Source organism: Lygodium microphyllum, chromosome 1 (assembly GCF_053477565.2).
Source record: "Lygodium microphyllum isolate KBCC chromosome 1, Lygodium_microphyllum_v1.1.10, whole genome shotgun sequence".
NCBI lineage: Eukaryota > Viridiplantae > Streptophyta > Polypodiopsida > Schizaeales > Lygodiaceae > Lygodium > Lygodium microphyllum.
In genome coordinates this window covers 42,584,563-42,591,541 of record NC_141135.1, presented here as the reverse complement: position 1 = coordinate 42,591,541, position 6,979 = coordinate 42,584,563, and positions in this window count along the sequence as shown.

Sequence of the window (6,979 nt, the reverse complement as noted above, 5' to 3'; positions counted from 1 at the left end):
CTAATGACTACTTGGTCAATTTATCGTCTTCCTATTTCTATATCCGATGTAGAAAAGCTCCCAGCTAACCGGGACCACCCTACCATTGGACGGACCCGTCGGGGGTTACGCCCACCCGCTTTCCTCTGATGATGGGTCATCTTTAGTTTTTTAATTACCTACAACACATTTATTGGAACATATACAACCAGCTTCCTTAATTAGTCCATTTAGTCACACGTTCCTTCACATAATTTATCTCACTAACACGCATACAATTCGAACAGTAAAGCAAACTTCTTTATTATATTGGAAGTCTATTACAATTTCCATCATTCTGTCCCAGCGAAAGATACAGAGAATTCCATAAGGACATTCTGTCCACCAAGATTCCACCCTCGTAACTAGTATTTAGGGTTTCAGGATCCCATCCTGGGTCACGAAGGGGCTCGTCAGATTCTTGGAACAATGCAGGATTTACAGCCAGAGCCCCCTCTGGCACCTACAATTCCTACTGCCCGAGACTATCCCTACTGACAGACCTTTCGCCTACGGAGCCGGTCCAAGCCTCTCGTAGCGATAATCATGACCCCCTTGGAGTAGGGTCTCGCCGCTAGCTTGGGGGTAGCCTAGCGCGATCCTTCCTTTTATTCTGTTGGCAATAATTTCAATCAAAAATCTAGATTCTAGCAAACACAAACAGTCCTTTCAAATATGTATCAAATAGTGCAATGACAATCATCCCAACATGTAAATCACAGTTTCACATAGCCAAGGTAGACCTTATCCTAAGGTAACCTTTCATTCTAATGAGGATTCTTCTCCCCATAAAGAAGTGTTGAGTACACCTCTTATAACATGTTAAGCAAGGCATGAGTTTTCCATTTGGATTCACTTATCTAATATAAGCAAAATCCCTTAAGGAAATATATTGTGTCAATAACTCAACGAGATGATCTATAGGATTCCTAACTAGATAATCAGTTTCTATAACCTTCACTAATCAATTCTTAACCTCGTCACATTTGATCATAACTATATTGAATGTGCATAAACTCATATGTACAATAACCTTTGGCAATTAACTCTATCATGATTCTATGCCTTGGTATCCCAACTATTCTAGCTACAAATCATAGAGATTAATCATTTTATGCTTGAACTAATATGTCTTTCTAGATGAGTTATCAGTTTAATGTATAAGTGAAGAATATGGAAGCTAATATCTTATGTAAAAAATGATAATCTAGTAATGAATAACCTGGTTTGGCAGCATGGCGACATTAGGAACTTCATCTTTACTCACGCTCGCATTAGCCACACCCGATATTCCATTTGTAGTGGCAACTCCCGCAACCTCGGGCACTCCCATATCATTGGCAATACCCGTTGCTTGACCGGTTGCATTGATTTTCATGGTTTTTCCACTTCGTCGCTTTGGAGCCATCGTCCACGAGGAGTTTGAGAGATAGGGAAGGTGGGATAGATTTTAGATGAGAGAGGGTAAGAGAATATGGCTTAGTTGAAGATCGGGACAAGGGATTTGAGCTAACTCTCTTCCTCTCTCTCTCTCTCTCTCTCTCTCTCTCTCTCTCTCTCTCTCTCTCTCTCTCTCTCTCTCTCTCTCTCTCTCTCTCTCTAGCTTCTCGCAGCCTCTTGAAGGAGTATTCTTCTTTCTCTCTTCTTCTCTCTCGCACCCTATCGGGGTCTCCTTATGTCCCTTATGCCTCTCCCATGCCTCATATTTATAGTGAATTGGAGAATAGGGCTTGTGGTTGAGAAGTGGAGCTCTTTGTGGAGGGGGATCTTGGAAAGATCAGTGATCTGATGCTCAGATCATAAATCTGATGGTTCCATTGGCTCCGAAAGGGGGGTAAAACTCCAAGACGCTTGATTAGAAAGCTCTCAGTTCACTCCTTCTTCTTTTCTCTGTTCGAAGTGCTGTCTACTGCTTGTAAACTGCGATCGCGGCGCACGCGATTTCGCCAGTCACTTTTCTTTATTTTTCTTTTTATAAAATCTTCAAACTAACTAACACATCACTTGTTTTTTTCTTTTAAATGACATCTAGTTCTAGAAATCTCCATATCTCTTTTTTTTAAATTAAGATAATCTCTAAAATATCTCAAATATTCTAGTCTTGTCCAAAAGTTTAATATTTTTAGACCATCCAAACTATACACATTATCCTAGTGATTAATATAACTCATAAGTTTCGTTCACGTTGTAATTTACGTGAAGGGTGGCCACGGTCCTTGCCAATTCGAAAAAAATATCAAATTTACGACTCTTGATTTTTCTAAATAAAATATTTTAAATTAAATAAAAATTATTAATAATTAATGTTAGTTAGTTTTTACCTTAGTTATTCTTTAGTTATTAGTAATCTTACTAACTTATTAATTAACTAACTAACTTTTGAACTAACCAACTAACTTTTATTATGTGAAAATTTTACAGCCACCAAGATGCACATCTCTATTGCTTCAATAGGAAGAGAAAATAGTCCACCACATAGAGCTTGCATCATGAAGGTAATATGTTTCTGCCATTGTGGGATGAACTTCTTGTGGAAAGTGGCTTTGGCAACAATGAGAATCTCCAATTCTTCAGTGGTAGAATGAACTTTTCAAACATCCATTGAATTCTTCTCCTCTTGGCAATGCCATTTCCTTCATTTTTAGTCTCTTTTGATGCTTGTTCATGGCAATTTTCCCCGGCTGCCCACCAAAAACATGGAGCCCCAAAAGGAACACTAAGGAAATAGGGTTTTTACTGCGATAAAATCTATCTTGTATCATCAACAACCATCTTTTTCATCTTTTATATGATCTCAACAAAGAAAACAAAACCGGAAACAAGAAATCTTCACACAGCTTCATAAAACCAATTCTCCCACAATTTTAACTTTAACAAAATCCATCATTCTCTTCATATTCTTCATACAATTCATTGATAGACTTCAAAAACATAAAAGTCCAGTTTGAATGGAAAGATGTCACATATGATTCATCTTCAAAGTTTCCATAGCTTTCTACATATAATTCATTGATAGACATCAAAAACATAAAAGAATACTCCACTTTGAATGGAAAGATATCACATATCACATATGATTCTCTCTCTCTCTCTCTCTCTCTCTCTCTCTCTCTCTCTCTCTCTCTCTCTCTCTCTCTCTCTCTCTCTCTCTCTCTCTCTCTCTCTCTCTCTCTCTCTCTCTCTCTCTCTCTCTCTCTCTCTCTCTCTCTCTCTCTCTCAATCAATCAATAATACATTATCTCCTCACTACAATACTCAATAATCACTCATAATAATGTGGATGCCCCTCCGAGGTGTGTCTGATATGAAAGGTCACCAGAGCCACTACAGTGACTCCTCACACTCATCACTGTCACTTCACTCCATTCTTCTCTTGAGTCTTCAGCAAAACAGCAGCCAGCTACTTCTTCCACTTCCTTGAGTTCTTTTGAACTTACATTCACCTCTTTCCAAGGCTAGAAAATTTTCCCAAAGTCACACATACATTCCACAGAACACTTACAAAAGCATACAAAACAAAACAGAATAGGAATAGAGGCTCTACAAAAGCTCAACAGAGGATTTACAAAAAGTTAACAGAAACCATCAGAACCACATAACTCATACTAAAACCATTCCAAACTATTAAAAACCATTCAAATGATCTTTCAGACAACCTCAATCTTCATCAATCATTACTCCATGCTTCATACAGAAGAAAAATAGAACAAAACAGAAGCTATCAAAACCAATCAGAACCTCAACATAACCTATCAAAACTTCACACAGCCTTATATCTTTACTGAAAAACATCATGAGCTTCCAAGACATAATCAACCTCATACAAAATACTTTCAAACACTTCCAGAACTACTAAATATCATTCAAAATCCATCAAAAATCAACCATTCATCCCATCAAAAACAACAAAAAAAACCAAAAAAACAAGTCATTTCAACATTCAACATATCCCCACACTTAATAAGGGAGCATCCTCACGACCTAAGAAAAAGAGAATACAAGTTCATCAAAGAGCTCAACTCGATCTTCTTTAACATCTTCAAGAAACCACCCAACCACAACCTCAACTTAGAACCTACATCTAAGAAAGAATACAATGAAATGAAAACCCTTTATCCATTAAGATATCTTATAAACAATAGAAAATCATGACAAATTTAAAAAGGATATAAGAGGTTCTTCTGTTCATCAATCAAATAGAATCACAAACCACCATCCATCACAAAACACTTTCAAACACTTCCAAAACTACTAAACATCATTCAAAATCCATCAAAAATCAACCATTCAACCCATCAAAAACAACCAAAAACCAAGTCATTTCAACATTCAACAATGAGACTAGAGCAGTTGGTTGAGGCACACATGGTGATCTTTCAAAAGGAGCTTTCTATTACCATATAACCAGCCCCATCTAGACAACTTGTAGTTATTGATGATGTAGTGGCCCATGATCCACTTTTTGTATAGGATTATGATGTTAGACAAAGGGGACATGTAGTATAGGCCCCATAGATAGTCTTGAGATACTCTACTAGAGCCTCATATCCTCCTGATTGTTTTGAGCCCTCTAGGCATTATGTCTTGGCAATAAATTCTAATAAGCCTCTTACTTATGAGGAGGCTATGTGTAGAAGTGATAGTCACTCTTGGGAGAGGGCCATGCAATCTAAGTTTGATTCATTGTAGAAAAAAATCACACGTGGGACTTTGTTTCTTGGCAGATGGTAAACATGCATTAAAATCCAAGCAAGTGTATGAGTTAAAGAGGACTCTTGGTCACTCTAAGCTAGCATACAATGCTCATTTGGTTGCAATGGATTTTAAATAGAAAAAGGGATTTTAACTTTGATGAGATGTTTTTCCTTGTGGTCAAGATGACTATCTTGCACTTGGTTTTGGCCTTGGTTACACAATAAGATTTTGAGCTTTATCAAATGGATGTGAAAATGACTTTCTTACATGGGGACGTACATGAGGCCATTTATATGCAACAATCTAAGGGTTTTGTGGAAGATGGTAGGAAACCCCTAGTGCACAAGTTGAGAAAGAGCCTCTATGGATTTAAGCAAGCACTTAGGGGATAGTAGCACAAGCTTGATGCTTTTATGCATTTAGAGGGTTATTTTTGTAGCGTTATGGATCTGTGTCTTTATAGAAGAAGGCCAATGATGGGAGTCTTATAATTTTGGTACTATATGTTGATGATATGCTAATATTGTTGGGAGTGCTCATGCTAAGCTAGATGCTTTCAAGACTCAGCTCAAGAAGGGCTTTGAAATGAAGGTCATGAAGTATGCCTCTCATATCCTTGGTATACACATTATGTACAATCACTTTAAGGGATCCTTCTATCCCTCTACTTCGTCCAAAAGGAGTAAACCACATATTCAAGAATTTGGGAATTTTCATGAAGTTTGGAAATTCATATGTGATTAATATTTAGACACATGGTCAAATATTATCCTCTTACTTGAAGGTGCATACTCTCACCTTGATACCTCTTTGGGTTTCATGAATCCAAGTTCCCCTTTTGACCTCTCAACTATGACAAACTCCCATGCTACAACATGCCACTGATGTTTATTTCCTTGCTTTACTAGAGATTTGGATGGTTCAAAGATAAGTTACAATCCAAGGTCCACAAATGGTTTGGTGGAACTTACTCAATGTGGGAAGTGAGTGTAATAGATTTAATTGGTGTTAATATTAATCATATTCTTTGGGGCTAGCACTTTTTCTCTTAGAATAGCCCAATGGGAGAAATTTGAGAAGGCCTTTCAAAACTTCCTTGTGGTGGCCGACATATGTATCATAAGTTATGACCTTAGCTAGACTTCTAAAAGTAAGTGAGATCTATTTAAGGATGCCTTTTATGTATGGTCAACAATATTCCTAAAAAACCCAACCATTTGTTTCTTAGGTTTTTCCCAATTTGGATTCTTACTCTCAAGGTACTCACTATTACAAGAACACTAGATTATTAGTTACCTTTATATCAGCAGAGCTATACTTATCTTAACATTTGGTTTAATCTTCTAATGAAACATTAGAATGTTGCTAATCATAAATAATCAACTAATTTTCCCTAGATAGTATATAAGCAATTCCTCCCAAGTCCTACTCTCAAATATGGGGTTAAGGTTTAGCCACTTGGTCAAATCTGTACTCCTTATTTAAAGATGGAAATTGGGAGATTCCCAAATTCTCTAATATGGTATTAGCATATTCACATAGTACTTGAGGGATTCCATATGCAAGGTGGTAAACCTATTGGTTGCCCATTACCTTCTCATGTAAAGGTCAATCGTTAAGATTGTCCTTAGTCAGATGATGAGAAGACTGAGATAGCTAAGATTGCATATGTATCCATAGCGGGCACCTTGATGTATGTTATGATAGCCACTAGACTTGACATAGCATTTGGAGTGCGAGTTATAGCTTGTTATATGGCAACACTTGGCCTGTGACATTGGGACACCATGAAGGGTATCATGAGATACCTTAAGGGCACTATAGATTTATGCGGTTTTTATGGTGGCTAGGATATTGGAGTCATAGGCTACACAGACTTCTAATTATGTAAGGCATATAGATAGTAGGAAGTCCACCTTTGGCTATGTCTTCACTTTTGTTGGAGGTGTTATTTCTTGTATGTTCAAGGTGCAAAATTACACATCCTTATCTACTATCAAGACTAAGTATATTGTAGCCACTAAAGCTTTCAAGGAGGCCCTTTGGTTAGACTATCCGATCGCATCCAATTGGCACATAATCCAATCTTTCATATGAAGACCAAGCACATTAAGGTCTGTTATCACTTCATTAGAAAGGTGATTTAAGACAAGAAGATGGAGCTTGTTAAGATCTCTACAAATGATAATCCTGCGAATTGTATCACTAAAAGTCTCCCATTGGAATGATGTGCCTTCATTAGGATGTTGATAGGCATAGAATGAGA